The sequence below is a fragment of the Mauremys mutica genome, chromosome 23 (assembly GCF_020497125.1).
Source record: "Mauremys mutica isolate MM-2020 ecotype Southern chromosome 23, ASM2049712v1, whole genome shotgun sequence".
NCBI lineage: Eukaryota > Metazoa > Chordata > Testudines > Geoemydidae > Mauremys > Mauremys mutica.
Genome location: NC_059094.1, coordinates 11,376,349 through 11,393,920, shown reverse-complemented (window position 1 = coordinate 11,393,920; position 17,572 = coordinate 11,376,349). Strand labels below are relative to the sequence as shown.

At 49.0% G+C, this 17,572-nt stretch overlaps 1 protein-coding gene across 1 annotated transcript in view; it reads right to left on the bottom strand.

The window, feature by feature from the left end:
- SLC9A1 (solute carrier family 9 member A1) overlaps positions 1-17,572 on the bottom strand; it is a 50,462-nt gene that overhangs the window by 18,778 nt on the left and 14,112 nt on the right. The gene's annotated exons all lie outside the window — the stretch shown is intronic.

Below are 17,572 nucleotides of genomic sequence, written 5' to 3'. Positions count from 1 at the left end.
GCTAAAGGGCCCCAGAGGGGTGGGGGAGAAAAAGAGAACACGCTGCCCCTCTGGGGGCCAAAATGGGGAACCGACAGGTGGCTACAGGGAAGGACTTGAAATGTATCCGTCACCTACCAGTCAGAGACAGATATGAGAGCTGGAGCCTTGGGACAGGCTCCTGTCATGGATCTCAGGACCCTTCTCCTCTCCAGGGGCGTAGGAGGAGTAGAGCTGCTGGAGATCCCGAGTCTCCCCCCAGCCCCCTCCCACTGGCTTCTGGCTAGCAGGTTTAGTTCTCTGGCTAGCAGACTTCGGACAGGCTTTTCAAAGTAATAATTAAGGAAGCTGAGAGAAACTAGTAACATTTTTAACCCCCATTTTAACAAAACCCAACCCGGCTTCATCTCTGCAGGTGCCCTAGCTGCAAGGTGAACTAGCGAGCAGGCAAGTCAGGCGCAGGGAAGAGGACATCTGCAGCTTGTGTATCAGGCAGACGGGGCTTCTTGCCTTCCAAGCCAACCGTGCGAGGCAAGCATCTTGCAGCGCGAGCAAACGCAGACGTGCCTAGTTCAGCTGGGAACGCAGGGCTCAGACACGGCCTCTGCTCCGCCAGGACATCCTGCGGCTTTCACCCGATTTGAGCGCTGGGATGGCAGAGGCACAAATTCGAGCGCGTGGCTGACGGTCAAGCAGTGAGTCAGCAGTTTGGCTCTGATCACTAGAGTGGATCACATACCCCCAGGTTTATAGGATTTACAATGAGCAGGCCTAAAGGACGGAAATAGACTTAAAATGACGTTAGCTTCCATTGCCTCCAAACTGCAGCCACTCCCTCACTGCGCAGCGGCAGCAGAGCTCCAATGTGGGGTAGGGGTTATTTCCATCCCCACAACGTGAAACCAGCCAGCCTGGGGTTGGGCTCCGGGCTGAACGAGGACTTTGTGACGCTGCAAAGCTCCAATAGCAGAAGGGGCATTTGCAGACCTCAGACGCAGTTACGTCTAAACGAAGGAGAGAAGGGAAAACGCTTCGTGCTCCTGCTTCATTTCTCAGGGTGCTCGGCCCAGAACAACCATCGCACCAGTGCCAACTGGCTGCTTCTAGGGGAGGGGCTCCTGCCCACCCCCACCTATTAGAGCGCCTTACTCTGAGTAAGCAGCCCCAGAGCATTGGTGCCTTTTTTGGGGGTGGACGTGTGTGACCAAGAGACTTTTTTTTAAATGGGTAAATTTTAGTGCTGGGAGAAAACGTAGGGTTGACAGCCCCAGAGAACAGAACAGCGAAGGCAAAGGCTGCAACGGTGCAAACGTCCATCTGTGAGGGGGGAGTTCGGTCTATGTGGCCCCTTCAGTCCATGGCCTCTGCTGAAGCTAGCGAGGGGACCAAGGGGCGCCAGTTACAGTAAATCTGCAGGAGGGGGACACTTGGCCATCGTCCAATTCATGTCATGCAGGCCAGACAGTCATCCGGTCACTAAAGCCCTGGGTCGGCTTTTAACCAGAGACCCGGAGAACAGAGGCTCTTAACCCCATTTCCAGTCCCCCGATGCATGCGGTTACCTCTGCCACCAGCTGCCAAGAAGGCACATCCAGTGGAATTACTTGTAGACAGTTACAATTAATCGCCATGTACCAGACCTGCCATTGTCACACACAATCTAAGAGTCTGACGGGGACGCGAAGGCGGCTGAGGATCTGGAGAGGAGGAAAAAGCATCCCCTGCCTTTCGCATCTGCTAGCAGGCAATAGAGGGAGGAGTGGGGGGAATCATTCAGCTCCTATATTAGGCACACTGAGCCAGTAACATACAACAGAAATGCGACCGTGCTGCATGTTACTTCCATCTCCCGCCCTAGGAAACGGGCCCCTCCAGAGGTGATGAGCTATTGGGATTTGTCTACACAGCAGTAAAAGACCCACATGTGGCTCGCCCAGGTCAGGGGCTACAAAACTGCAGTGTAAACATTTGGGCTCAGGCTGGAGCTGGGACTCAGACCCCAATGGAGGGGGGGAAGGGTCTCAGAGCCTGGACTCCAGCATAAGCCCGAATGTCTGCCCTGCTGTTTTTAATGCTGCAGCCTGACCCAGGCTCCGAATCTTGCAGCATAAACACACCCCCAGGGACTGACTGGAGCTGCGGATGATCAGCACCTTTGCCAACCAGGCCCTGGGGCTATAAGGCTAAAACCAACCTGGTTTCTGCCTTGCATAAAAAGCAGGCGTGGCAGTGGAGTCTACCCAGGTCCCTGACCCTGCTAGTGACAGAACACGTGGCTTTTGGCGCTCGCCCACTTCCGCTGCCACTACCAGACACAGCCACGTCTCTCACTTGCCCTAAGTCATGTCGAGATGGTGTTCTTTAAAACACCGGTCTGTCTGTTTCCCAGGAGAGACGTTAAAGCAGAGGATTGAAAAGGTTTGTACTTCCACTGCATGGGGTATTAGTGTTTCTCAACCTTTTTGATACCAGGGATGGGCTTGCTGCCTTCCTGAACTGTGTGAGGGAAATCTCAGGGACCGGCAAGGAGGCTGCTATGGACCAGCACCAGTCCATAGACCTTTGTTGAGAAACACTGATCTAATGCACATCAGCCCTAGCCAGATCAGGGCTTAAGTACATGCATTGCAAGAAACCTGCAGTGAGTCAGTCAGGTGTCACTTGTGACATATGTTCAAGTACTGAATAATACTCTCTCCCCCCAACAATTCAGTGTCTCTCACTTTGTCCCTATAGCTCTCAGGAGTCCATTAATCTGGAGCATCCATGTGCCAGTGCGAATTCAACACCCACCGCCTTTCTGTGAAGCCCTAAAAATAAACTTGCATGGGCTGCGCATTAATTATGCCTTTGATCTTGCTGAATTTCAACACGTTCACTCCCCACCTTCTTCTCTCCTTAAGAACGCACCAAAGCTTATGTCTACCTGGCTTCTGCTGTGATCCCATGGAGACAATTACCAGCCTCAGCCCGCCAACGACGGGAAAGCAAGGAACATTAGAGCAGCGCATCGTGGGATGGGGAGGGGGTAAAAACAGTTATGGCAGCAGCGTACCCATTGCTGGAGTGGCGAGCACCCCCACCATAGTGCACCAGGCCTGATGTGAGAAAGGGAGGCAGGGCAGTGAGTGGGAGAGAATGGCCCTTGCAGTGCAGGCTTGTGGCACACAAGCAAGGCCAAAGTTCGAACACCACCTGACTTCTAACCCCATCTCCGACACAGACTTCCTGTGAGTCTCTGGGCAAGTCACGTGTCTGCGTGCCTCGGTTTCCCCATCTGTAAAGTGGGGATGGGATTTACCTCCCTGGAACCTCAGTGAAGCTGCGAGGGTTGATTTCTTCCAGAGGAACTCTGCAGAGGCAGATTGCTCCTCAAGGGTTAAGCAGCCACGTCAGCTGGGGCAAGGCAGCTTTCCGGTACAGTTCACCCCAATAAGAACACGTGCCAAGCAGCAGGCTTGCCAGGCGAGCTTTGCGAAGCCTGCAGGGCCTCGTTCATTCAGTGAAGAGCACCAAGGTATTTCGTGGGCAGGAGGCGAAAGGTGACAATTGGCTTTCTGATTATCATCCCCTTGGAGCAGGATTCCCAGCCTAAGAACTGCCACCCTCTGAAAGGCAGATGCTGATCCAATATTAAAACAACTAGAGCAAGCTTTATAAAAGCTTGCAGCATCCTCACCTCCCAGCTGGGTGGGGATCGTTCAAGAAAAAATTAAGTACATCTTTCTCCCGTTAAGTGAAGCAGGCACGGGACACCAGAGCTAAGGTTCCCCAGCACCCATTCACATCACTTGCTCATTGCTGTTACCAAGGGAACCTTCCCCGGCCTCGTTAGAAGCTCTCGTCTTCTCTCAAGCTCTCTGTGTGCTGTATGTCGCAGATGGGAGCGCGATACAGCTGCGGCGTACAAAGGACACCGGTGGAGCTCATTCTCCAAGCTCCTTTAAGAAGAGGCAGAGGCTCTACCTTTGAATGCAGAACCTGCTCTGCTACCAATAGCTTTGGCCCAGAACACAGCCCTAGACTTCAACGCCAATTCTCTTCTGGCCTCCCAGGACTGAACAACAATTTAGATCTCTGTTCCCTTCAGGGTAACATAAGCAGTCTAGCATTGCATGGAGGGCCTGGTACTTTCCATGTGGGATATTTACAGACTGCATGGGCTTGCTCAACTGCTGAAAGTGTTGCATAAGGGTTATACAAGCTGTGTGTCATCTCAGCATTGAACCCAGCATGGGTTCATTCGGGCATACAGATGTTATGTTTTGCTGCTCTCCAATCCTCCTGCGATTTCAAATGGATTGCGTGTTGTTTGCTTCCTGTTGCGTTGTGCGCTCTCCAGCCCCTGCTGCGTTCGGGAGCCTAGCAAAGCAATTCCTGTTTGTACAATGTGTGGAGAGGGCTTTGGGACCCTCTGGGATGCAAGCACAAAATAGGGTAAGAGACAAAGACATGGAACTGGCTGTAAAATGCCAAACAACAAATCAAGTCAGGGCTCTATTTATTTTAACAATCCAAATTTAGCACCTGGCCCAGGTTCATGCTGATCTCTGGCAAATCCAGATGTACGATGCACATGGATTGTCAGCATACAGAATTGGGCACATCTAGTTCAGGTAAAATATTAATTATTGCAGCGCTTAATTTGTAATGAAAGACGTGCCAGGGCTCAGGCCGGTTTTTTGGTTTTTTTTTTTTTAAACTTTCGTAACAGCTGCAGCAAGCCCAGCGGTGCTGGGGCTACAAACCCCCAAGCCCTGGCACAAAATTAAACGCTGATTATTTGTACTGTGGCAGCATCTAAGAGCCCCAGTCACGGACAGGACCCTGTGATGCCAGGCTCTATACAAACACAGAACAGAAAGATGGTCCCAGCCCCAAAGAACCTACATTCCAGCAGCCTATTTCAAATGAACGCAACTGACACTGGAGACCATCGCTGCTCCTTGGCGTCCTGATTTCAGAAGTAAATCGTTTTTCGCTGCAGCACAGGACAGAAGCCTGATTTATTTATTTATTTATTTAAAGTCTCCATAGGAAAAATCCCAGATGGGAAGGATCTCCTCAGGCAAAGCTATTACAAAGTGACTCACCCAGGATGCCTGAGAAGAGTAAACAGCCTTCCTTTGCTAATGAGCTAGGAGCATTAACAGCAAGCCAGCTTACACAGGAGCGTATGAAGTTCATTTCATTTAGGCTGCTGGCAGAACACTGCATGGGGGGGAAATCTCTGGGGCTAATGACTCTTGCTATCAGACACGTCAAATGCCATAAAAACTATAAAATGCAAGAAAGCTGAGTCAACATTAGGGCTGAGAAATCAAACAATCAAGGAAAAGGAAATCCAAAAGATAGAGGTTTCTATTAAACACTGACTTGGCCATGTCACATCCTGCATGTGTTCCGGCACATATGGGCAAACAGAAGTTAAAGATACATTTAAGGAGGCAGACAGAGCAACTATTACCCATATGCAACGTGGTCAGGTTAGGGTTAAGGCAGACGCTAATTTTTTTTTCAAGTTCCCAACCAGAGCTCTCAACATTCACTTCAGGGAAACTGAACGCAGCATAATCTCCTCTTGCCCTTAAATGCCTCGCACCTAAAATTAATGATCTTTTAAGCAATTAAGGATGCCTCAGAGGCTGTACTGTCGCTGCCAAAAAAGGTGTGGATTTTACACTGAGACTGGTAACTCAAGATCGTTCTCAATGTAAAACTTTAATGGAGGCAAGGGACAGGTAGTTTTTACCTGGGTGGTTAGTCAAAGTCAACCCTACATTCCCATCCTGGCACTTGCCTCTATGTAACTAGTCAAAGTAATAAATTAGCTGTGCCCTGTCTCCACTAGCACTTTGCATTGAGATAGATGTGCTCCTGCGCCAAGTTGGCCATCTATGTGTTGCTTTGAAGACATAGCTCACGCTGATGAGTTTCACTGGATGCCCCATGTTCTAAACAGATTTACTGTCAGCCTGCCACTGAAAGGCAAACGGACGCGGCTCCACTGAGCAAGTCCAAGCACTCGATTTTAAAATGTTTATGACTAAGGCCTTGCACCTCCATTTGATCACATGGGGGCAGACTAGCAGTGAGGGACCCTCTGCTCAGGCAAAGGCCCACTGGCGAAGCCCACCTGTGTGCTACCCACTGCAGGAGTGGAGCCTAGCTCCCTGGTAAACCACTTTGACATCTGAAAGTGGAGTGCTGTGCAAATACTAATAAAATAACTTGAGAGAGACTGATCTGCTTTTCGACAGAACGGCATGGGGCGTTTTCCCTTTGGCACTGAGAATTAGGTTAAATAAGCCAAGTCCAATATGAGCATTATGCAGCTGCTTGATGTCAGCCAATGTCTGCTTTCTTTACTCACTAATGACTCTGAAAACTTATGCTGATTCTCCTCAAACTTTCTAAGAAGAAGTCAAATTCGGGCTGAATCCAAACCCGGGAAGGGAACGCCCCAGGTGACACAAGAGAAGAAATGGGGGGGAGGAGGGGAAGAATGAAAAACGGATCTCACTTATTCGTCATGTTTGCTACCAGTGGACACCATCATAAACTGGCCCCTCACTATGGCAGGAGGTGAGTGGTGGTGATGGGAGGTGATCTTTTAACTGGAGCTAACATTTGTACCACTGCAGCCAAGATAAAAGTGCTACCCAGGCTTGGTGGTATTTATTATTGATCAGTAGCTCTCAAAGCGCTCCATAATCTTTAACCCTCACAACGGCCTCGTGGGACACAGAGGTGCAATTATCCCCATTTTACAGATGGGGAACTTCGGCATCGAGAGACTGAGACCCAGATCCACAAAGGTATTTAGGTTTCCTAACTTCCAAATTCAGTGGAAGACCTTTATGGATCTAGGCCTGGGTGACTCGCCCAATGTCACACAGGACGTTTATGGTGGAACAGGGAATTTAACCCAGATCTCCCAAGTCCTGGGCCTAACCACTGGGCCAGGCTTCCTCTCTCTCGAGGCAATCTGGCTGTACATAGCTGCCCAGGGAGGGGCGGTCTAGAACAGTGCCGGCCCTAGGGCGATTCAACCGATTCCCGGGAATCAGGCCCCACGCCGTCCCAAAGGAGCTGCCGCTGAAGTCTGGCGGCTGTCTTTGGCAGCAGCTCAACCGTTGCCACTGTCTTCGGCGGCATTTCCGCGGAGGTTCCTTCCTCCGTGGCAGCGATTGAGCTGCCGCCGAAGACAGTGGCAGGACTTCAGCAGCAGCTCCTTGAATAGGGCCCCGCAGTGCCTAAAGCCGGCCCTGGTCTGGAAAGTATTCTTTGTGCACTCGCCTACCCCATCCATGGACAGCATCTGGATCATTTATTTTTTTCTCCACCACCCACTGATGCATGAACAGCTTGTCAGCCACAGTCAGATGCAGCCTCAGGATTCTGATCTAATAGGCCATATCCTGTCTCTTGGGCTGCTGACAGAGATAGCCTGGATTATAGCTACTCATCAAATCAAAAAGAATCCACCCAGTGCCATGGAACAGGTCGGATTTGGCAACAGATTGAGCAGGAAGAGGTTGCGAAATGGGCTGGAAGCAAAATATTAGAGCTAGAGCAGAAAAAGTTCCCAAGTCTGAGAAATGCCTACACTTCTCCCACCTTAACTTCCAAAGCAACGCTTTTTCTGGAATCCCAGCAGACAGCTCAGTAATACTAACAGATACTATGCCTCAATAACGAGCCCCACTATTATTGCAGGGAACACACTTCCATCTCACGAGTTACCGTTCCCCTTTTCCAGAATGGGAGAAACTGAGGCACAGAGAGGGGGAAGTCTCTTGCCCACGGCCATGCAATGACTCGGTCAGAACTGAGAATAGAACCCAGGACATCCTGACGCTCAGCCCATGCTGCTTTTCATTAGATCAGATATTTTGCTGCAATAACCCTTTTTAGAGAGTGCTGGATACCAAGGACAGGAAGATGTTGCTCTTTTGTGTGACTTCTAGGTGACACTAGACACCAAACACAATGAAGAATAAAATCCCTGGGTCATCAAGTTCCAGACTGACAGTGGAAGACCCCGAAGATGGGACCACCCCCCACCACCCCCAATTATTAACCGTGGTTATTCCTTTGCTGTTCTAACTAGGGTTGTGCAGTCCTTAGTCCTCTGATGGGAGGGTAGTCTGGATGCAGTCTTAAAGGAGAAACATGGTTCCCTCCTACAGTCTCTGCTCAGTCAGCTGATGCATACAGCGCAGAACAAAGAGCAAAAAGTTAAGTCTGCAGCAAAACTGCAGATCCCAGAGCAGCTCAGCCAGTGCGAAGGCAGCGATGCTCCCAACAAAACCCTGTGGCTCCCACCTCACTGGAAATACACCATGGAACTATACCCATCGCTGTTCCAAACACAGCATCGCGAACAGCTGGAAAATAGATTAACACAGGAGGGGAGCGGAGCATGCTCAGTTGGGGCTGCCCTTCTGAAGGACACTGCAGATAGCTTGCTCCAGCAAGACAGACAGCTGCACACACCTCAGGTCTCTGTGCAACACAAGCGTCTTCACAACAGGGCTACCTTTAACTCTTTAGGAGGCCAAAGCTGGCAGGTCAACACCATCCGAAGAGGCAGCAGTAAAAGACTGAACGAGGATGCTGCTCTTCCTAGACTCGACAGAGGGGAGAAGTGCTGAAATGTATATGCATTTCAGCAAGCAGACGGAACACCCTCCCCCAGTGTTATTTACTGCTTTCAGAGGGATTGACAGGCTCTTGCTCCCCTATACAAAAAGGATCAGCCCAACTATACAGTTGGCTGCATTGAAGCCAGTGTCACTCTAGGAGGTCGACAAACCGGGATCCAGTCGCTAGATGCCTGTGACTGCTTAGTAGGGGGAGCAAGCACGATCCCCTCATAATAGTTATCCTAATCTTGGTACTTATATGACCAGCCCCTGTTGCCACAGTAACCACGTACCTAATCCAGTTGCAGTCCTGCTACACCTACGAATCCCAACATCCTCTCTCTCATCCTTCTGCTGGCCCTTAGAAGACCACTGTATTCCACGCCCATTTAAACACCCTTCCATAGGCCCCCCTACCGCTTCCATACCAGCTTAATGAAAGGGGCCTGCTCCCCGATGAACTAACCAGTGCACCCGGTTCCCTTTTTGCCCAGCATTAGGAAAAGACAAAATTTCCACCAGACTGAAGCTACGAACTTGAAAAGGCAGAGGATAGAGTGGGGGTGGGAAGCTGCCGCTAGCTTGGTACCTTCTTTGTCTGAACTGAGTAGGAGAACGCATGGTTTCTGTGCTAGGAAGAACAGACAAGCACTCGTAAGGTCTAAGCTGGGTGACGTCTCTGATGCACACACATTTCTTTACTCCTGTGGAGCAACTTGTCATATAACAGGGGAGGGAAATGTTCTTTGGCAGGTGGAGCATAGGCTTGGGAGTCAGGACTCCTCCTGAGTACTATTCCCAGCTCCATCGCTGGCTGACTGTTTCCAAGGGTACAGTGACTTCACCTCTGTTTTCTCATGCATCACCATAAGAATACTGCCACCTCCCAGAGCTGTGAGGCTTAATTAGCGTTTACAAGTGCCTTGAGATCCACAGAAATGCAAGAGATTACTCTTAATTAAAATCCTGTGTATCTGTACATTTTGGAGCGAGGATTTGTGGAATAAGCATCTGGGACTCATCTACCAGCTCATGAGTGGAGGCGGGAAAGCAGAGAAATCCCATCCCCCAACTCCCCTGCCATAGTGATTCCTCGTTTCCCCCAACAACTTCACCTCCGGCGAGGCAAAGAGCTGTTCCAGAGCTGTTCCCGAACCCCTCCCTCCAGTTACTCATTTATCCAGACACTGAGTGAGTTTCCAATGTTCTTCACTCTGGGATGAGGATCCTGGAAAAATGTCAGTTGAAAGACATCCCCTGCCCCCTAGCTAATCTTCCCCAGACACAGGTGTGGCTATGAATTCAAAAGTGCTTCCTATGACGTTGCGGAATGTTATGCCCAGCTGCTTTAACAGAGTTCTATCTCAAAAATCCACATCCCTCCACTAGGCAGGGTGGCAAATGGGACCAACCGGCCCACCCGTATGAAAAATAAAAGTCAAAGACAGACCCTAGGGCTCATGCAACCACAGCAGCACCAGGCACTCAGCAGTAACCTAGATGCTTTGGGGTAGAGACAGAGACTGGACTTGCCCTGAGGGAACTAAACAGCTAGTGATTTTATACCTAACGATAAACCAAAACCTATGCTCATGTCCGCCCTGCAGTTAAGACCTTAACACTTATTATATTCGTTAAATCACATGAGGTCACTCAATCACCTGCCCCATCCCCCAAACCCTTATTTAAAGAGGGATGAGCCCCAAACCACATCATTCTGGGAAGCCATCACACCCCCACCTCCAAACTTCTTGGCTCCCCCCCACCCCCGCACTGCAGCTCTCCTCCCCAGGGCGATGTACGTGAGGGCTGGTGCTCTGCCAAAAACACTGACATTAGTTGAGGGGCAAGAGAAAGTACCAATCAAAGGCTCTGGAGCCAGAATTCACCCAAAAAGCCTCACTGAAGGAGGAGGAGGAGGAGGAAAGGGAAAGAAAACCAAAAAGCAAGTCCTGAGACAGAAGGACGCAAGCTCCATCCGAACTTTCCCTAATGCTCTTGGACTTTGCCCTAGGCTGCTAAGCAGCAATCAGTGTTATTTCAGAGAGATTCAATCAGCTAAATGAACCGGGAACTCACTGAACCACCTCATGCAGTGGGCCCATTCAGAAGCTAGATAAGATCTACTAGCGTCAACATCCTGGTTTGTAGTTTCTAGCCATTTGCACTCTGCAAAGGGTGGGCACTGAATACATCAGCCCCAATTACTGACATTCAGACCAACAGATGATTTGGGCGGGTGAAGGGAAAAATACACGGCTCTAGCCCTGTCTGCGGAATTGCTGCCTGCTGCACTTCATCAAGCAGCTCTTTATACAGGCATGGGGCACTGGGCTACAGTCTAGGGAAGACACGTTGGCCTGTGTAACTCAGCTCTGGACTGAGACTCGTAGGAGACAACCTTCCTAAAATGTTCCCATTTAGCTTGCGTACAGACCTTGGGCTCTCTTTTCTCATACTGAGCCAGATCCTTGGCTGATTTACACTGCCTGAGCATTGGGCCCACAACATTGAATACAGAGTGGAAACCCACCCAAGCTAATGTTAAGTGTCCAACTGCTTGGCAGTGACCAAAGCTACCAGGCACGTCTTGCCTTTGCACTGAATTCAAAAGAACGTCTACGGAACAGGGGTGGCCAACCAGTGGCTCTTCAGAAGTTAACATGCGGCTCCTTGTATAGGCACCGACTCTGGGGCTGGAGCTACAGGTGCCACCTTTCCACTGTGCCGGGAACTCCTGGCTCTGCCACAGGCCATGCCCCCTCTCCTGAGCCTGCCATGTCCTTGCGCTCCTCCCCTCCCCCCAGCCTTCTGCATGCCATGAAACAGCTGATCGGAAGGTGTGGGGAGGGAGGGGAAGGCTGCTGGTGGGCAGGAGGTGCTGGGAGCTGGGGCGGGGGCTGCACACATATTACTGTGGCTCTTTGGCAATGTACATTGTTAAATTCTGGCTCCTTCTCAGGCTCAGGCTGGCCACCCATGCTCTGGAAGGTAGGACGCAATGGTGTTTTCCGTTTAACAACTATGAAGATTTGTTGCGAGCTCCCCAAAATATGATGATCTTTCCTCTCTCTCATTCAAGTCTCTCACCACTCCTTCCAGGAATAAAAAAAACAGTCCAGAAATATGCTCACAAAGAGACCCCACCTTATAACAATACACTACTCCCTTGCTTTTCACACCTTCTTTTACTACTGCGAACAAAGCCGCTAATGGATTAAAGGAGGCGGAGTTTCCCCTATTAGCAGATTAACAGGTACCTGATACAGTTTGCTGAACTTCGCCTACAAGAAACCAAACCCACGTGACAAAGCAACTTGCCCAGACCCAGTCACTTTGGAGAAGATAAAGAACCATGTGAATCATATCAGGCCAGCCCCTCATGCTATGAATGAGTCCAAGCTTTCGAGTTACCACAGAACTCGTGTCGGTTACTGTAACCCAGCCACCCAGAGAAATATACTCCCCACCCCCGAGGCACGTAAAACATCAGTCTTTTAAGGAACAGTTACTCAGAGCTTTTGACGAATTCCAGCTGCCAGGATGGGCAAAGGCCACAGGGACCAGCAATAGGCAGATTGTATCTTTAAACAGCTGAATTTCACTGGGCATTGAGGAAGGTCAAGTCATCTAGACAGAGGGAAATGACTCCAGGCTGCAGATCCTCCCCTTCCAGAGCAACACAAGCCCCCTAGGAGGAATGCCGATCTCCTTGCCATTGTTTTTAGAGTGAAAAGCCTGCGGGACCAGGGCTGAGTCAATAAGGCGAGAGTCTCTGTTCCAACACATTAAAAGCTGGCACAATAACGTGAGGAGTCATAGGAAGAGGTCTCTCTATTGCGGTAAGTCACTCCCTACTACAGCTTCAGGGCAGGGTGCATCTGGGCCACATCTTGGTCACAAGGGCCTCGTCTTCACTAGGGAATTTTTTGCTCCGATTTCCCGCCTGTTTTTTCACTGGGCACAGCTCCACCAATGGGAGCACTGGTGTACGTGGGGTGCTGGGCATTAAGCCCCATGTTGTCTACCACTGCTCAGAGTAGTTCTATAGCCAGATTTGGAGTCCCGTCTATTATATCACTCCCACCAGCAGTTGCAAAGGTGGCTAATTTTTAGCAGAAAAATTCTAGCACAGGACCATGCAAAATTTAAGGGGGTGGGAAGAGCCTGGGAAACGGCACCATTTCAGCCTGCAAGACCACGAGGTGCCTACAGTGCTCTGCATCACAGTTCCCGGCACAAGACCCCCATCTGCTGCTTTGTCCAGTTTTCTCCTTGTAAAAGGCAAACTCTCAAGTTTCAGTGTTGGGAGGACCAATTGCAGCGATGCAGCTGAACAAAGTGTCCAGTGACACTGCAATGGCGTAGCAAGCCAGCAAAGAGTGCAATGATGAACCTTACTCAGAGCAAATGGAATTTAAACAGGGCTGAGCACAGATGTGAGAGGTGTTACAGGTACTGCAGGTTCTTGTGACACCAATTCTCTAGTGCAGCTGAACCTTTTGAGCTCCCGGCATCAGTTCCAAAATATCTTTATTCCCTGGAGGAACAGGCTGAAATCTCAGCAGGGTTGAATCAGCTCATTGTCCTTCTGAAGGAGATAAACTGGGATGTAGGCAATTTCTGTGAGCTGGTCTATTAGCACACACTTCTATGATTTCATCTATCTGTGGATACTAAAGATCTGCTGGTAGTGGTTTACCCATGTATCCATGACCAAAATCCCCCATCCCATTCTCAGTTCAGTATGTTGCATACTGCTTGTCTACCTGGCGGCAGCCCTCCCACCCCAGAAGTAGCTGAATTTCAGTGGCACTGCGTATATTTTGTACAGGCCTTGGGGTCCTTTAGGATGAAAACAATGATGTAACCACAGAAAATATGCACTAGGAACAAGGTACTCTGATCTCTTCCTTAAAAGGCTGTGAGATTAAGCCGTTTTAAAAGCCACCAGAAGGCTGGAGACAGAACGTCTATGAGACCAGGAATCATGCATTCCGTGTTTGGCCTCAGAGTTTGGGTGGGAGGCTCCATTTCATCTGTGGTAACAGAGTTAAATCTCAACACAGACAGAGAACAGAGGCTGACAGAAGAATGCTGCAGACCAGGCCAGTCAACCAGCCAAGAAAGAAATCCCAACAAGCAACAGCTAGATGCCCTGGAAGGCAGTCCTGTGGGGTGGATGGAACAAAGGAAGTGAGTGTACATAAGCTTCTTGTGGTATAGGCAAGAGAGATTGCTTCCCTAGAATTCAGGCCAGAGAGGCCTTCTGCTGGATAGCCACATACCCAGAAGCCCCTCAAATGGAGAGCCATAAGGTGGAGGGGAGAGAATATTTCATTTGTAACTTGCCATCAGAGTCACTTTCAGCACCCATGGTGGCTGTGACCTTTTCCAGCAGCAGGACGCTGCTAGGACTAGAGAGCAGAGTCGACTGTATTCCCACTCTCCATCCATCACACCCAACACCATAAACTCTGGCTTCTTATGTTTAAAGTCTCACATGCCAAATGTATACACTTTCTTAATCTCTAGAGCTGGCAAAAGTCAAACCAAGAGAGATTTGCTTTCCAGCTGTCTCCAGTAACCCCTAAGGTGCAGCTATCCCTCCAGCTGAAGGGACGGTAAAAGGCACTCAGGTACCATGGTGACGAGTGCAGTACAAGTGCCTAGATACTGCAGATAGATCCTGTATTTCTGTTTTTTAAAGCCACCTAAGGATTAGCTGGCTGTTGTGCCCAGATGAGCTGGAACAGTACTTGGCAGCTTTCCAGGATCCCAACCACAATATACAGCAACCTTCATCCAAAGAAGCAAGATGGTCTTGTGGTTAAAGCACAGGACTCGGAGACAGGAGCTCTCGGTTCTTATTCCAGCTGCGCCGCCTGGTTTGAGACTGCGCCTCATCGTGAAACAGGGCTAATACTGCCCATCTCCACGGATGTTGCAAGGCTGAAGTTTTTGATGTTTGTCAAGGACATGGAGATCCTCAGACAGCAGGTGCTGAAGAAAGGCAAAGGGCTCTCAGTGGTTCGCAAAGGTTAATTAAGTCTAACATTGACTATATCCATCTAGAGCAATGGGGAAATTGAGTCACGGAGCGCATCAGTGACTTACGCAGCGTCATGCAGGAGGTAAATGGCAAGGACAGAAACAGAATCCAAGAGTTTGGATTTCTAGTCTGCTGTTCTAGCTACTCAGCAACGTTAAGGGTATTGCAGAAAAGGATCTGCTATGAGAGACCAGCAAGTTCAGTACAATAATGGAACGTTTGAATGTCCAAGCGCCTCACTTCCTTTCCTCCATCAAATCTCACATCTAGTGATTACCAGGTCAAAAAGCACAACACATGAACAGATTTCCTGTTTAGAAATAAAGTGTGAGTGAGTTCTTCTGATTGACGGCTGAATGGCAGAGACAGCACTCTATAAAGCACTGGCCCTGAGGTCAGATAACTGCAGAGTATAGCAGACAATTAACAACAAAACAAAAAACAAACCAACCATTTTCACCCACACTGGAAACCAGACAGCAAATCTTACTTGTGGTTTGTTCTTACAAGCCTGCAAATTTCCAGGCCAGCACTAAACAGGCACCTAAGCTTCCACCAATTAACTTTATTATCCTGACATAGGCAGCGGCTCATCCAGACCAGCTAATGTCTCTAAACAGGCTGGGGACAGTAACTGCTTCCTTGGTCCCCTTCCTCCAAAATAATGAATGACTTTGGACGGATCAGTTATTCAAACACTTCTCCAAGTGCTACATAGGTGAGCAGCTCACAGAACCCTATCTGGTGCAGCAGACCACAAAGAGCCTGACTGGTTTACTTACCAACTCGGCTACACAGGGTTTTTAAAAGGGTCTTAAATTATTTTAGCTTAAATAGATTGTAATAGATTTCCATTAAGCCAAGTCCACACCAGGGAGGACTGCATCTCTCTGCTGCAGCCTCTACCAGAGCAGTGTTTAGATCAGGCCTATGCCATGGCTCTTCTAGCCACATAAAACCATGTTAGACGTGGCTTGAAAGAGCAACCCCGCTGTTTGCATCCTTGGCAAAGAGGAAGGCTCATTTTGGGGCCTTCCTTACTTCCTCCCAGACAGGATAGACCTGGTCAAGGTGTAACATTAAATCCTCCCTCAATTAACCTCTTATGATTTGGCAAATAAGCTACAGTACAAACCAAGAGGACTCGCTCCTTTCAGCCCCTCGCTTACTCCCTTCTTGGGGTAAGGGAGCAGACGCTGGAGGGTGCTGATAAGGCAGAGGGAGGAAAGAGATAAACATAAGCAGCGTGCGTAGAGAAGATGAAACACATGACCCTGTCATCTGGCACGGAGAAGTACATAGAGGAGACAGTCAGCACTTATGCCTTGAGTCACGGGAACAGCCACCGTGACCCTAACTGAAAAACCAGAGCCCTTCTGAACTAGCCAGACAATGCTCGAACTGCAAGAGATGCTAGTATACTACCACTGTCAGTGCAGCTGGGATATTCACCACCCCCATGTATGCAAAGCAAGCCCTGGTCACTATTTCAATAGCACCTTTGTCTCAACAGCACTGATTGAGTGAGTTCAACAAGTCAGGCTGTTCAGAGTCCAGGATCAGCTTACAGAGGAGAAGATGACATTTCCATGAATTACCCTAGGTCACCATAAAATAATCTGCAAACAGGAGAAGCCACAAGACATTTCTGTTTATTTTTCAGGGCAGGGAGAACTAAAGCACCAAGAGGCATTTACACACATCTTGCACTTGACATTAACAAATCAGTTGCGACTCCCCTGTGGAGTAGGTATTAATTCCCTTTTTGCAGATGGGGAAATGAAAGAGAGGTTAAGTGACTTACCCAGGGCCACCGAGTGAGCTGGCACTGGAGCCAGCATTAGATATCAGCAGTTCTTGGCCTCAATCCTACTTTTACATAATGTCTCACATTCGACCAGAAGAAGAGTCAACTTCTGGAGGGAAAAAGATACTAGGCAGTGTCCACTTGCCAATAAGGAACTAAAACCCTCTTGTGACAATCTCAACTGTCACCCAGAGTTGTGCTCTGGCCAGACAGGGAGAAGAACATTTCCACCTAATTTGGAGAGGATCACAGCTGTTGGTGGGGTGGGAAATGCAGATACTTGATGCTTCAAGACATAAGCCCATTACCAACTGTCTGGTGTTCAGAAGAAACTTCTCCCATAGCCACCTTATCACAGAATGCTCCACGACGGGGTTCCTTGCACCTTCGTTTGTAGCTTCTAGTTCTGTCCACTGCTGCAGATAGGAGTCAGACCCAAGCAGACTCATGTAAAGTCTACATATTGATATTGTACAGTCATAACCCTCACTAAATTATATTTACATTACAGACGCATTCCCCCAAGCCCTCCCAACACACAAACTGAGATTAGCAAAACTGTTTAAAACCCTAAGGCATGATCTACACAGTTTTTGCACTGGTCTAACTGTGTCGGACAGGGGGGATACTGGTTAACCCCTAATGTTGATATAGTGGAACCAGTATAATGGTGCCTAACATCAATATAGCTTATTCCCCTTCCCGTACAGGAATAAGCTATTCCAGTGTAAGTATGTTTATACTGGTATAACTGCATCCACACCATGGGTGCTTTAAGGATACCAGTACAGTTAAAGCAGTACAACGTGCGCGTTCAGACAAGGCCTAGTAAAAATACTCTAGTAAAGAACTCTTTGTACTCTAGGGAGGAGGACTGAATAAGTAAACTTGACTGTACAGCAGAGGTCTTAGCCGTGACCTACACATTTTTCCCAGATTTCAACTGCAGCAACATACACTGAATGTCACAAATAACCAGGCTAGGAGAGATCATTTAGCATAGTTGGCTGCAGTTGTGGGATTTTATAATAAAAATGGTGCAAGTTACCAACCTTTAGCGATGTACAAGGTCTCCACAATGCAGCT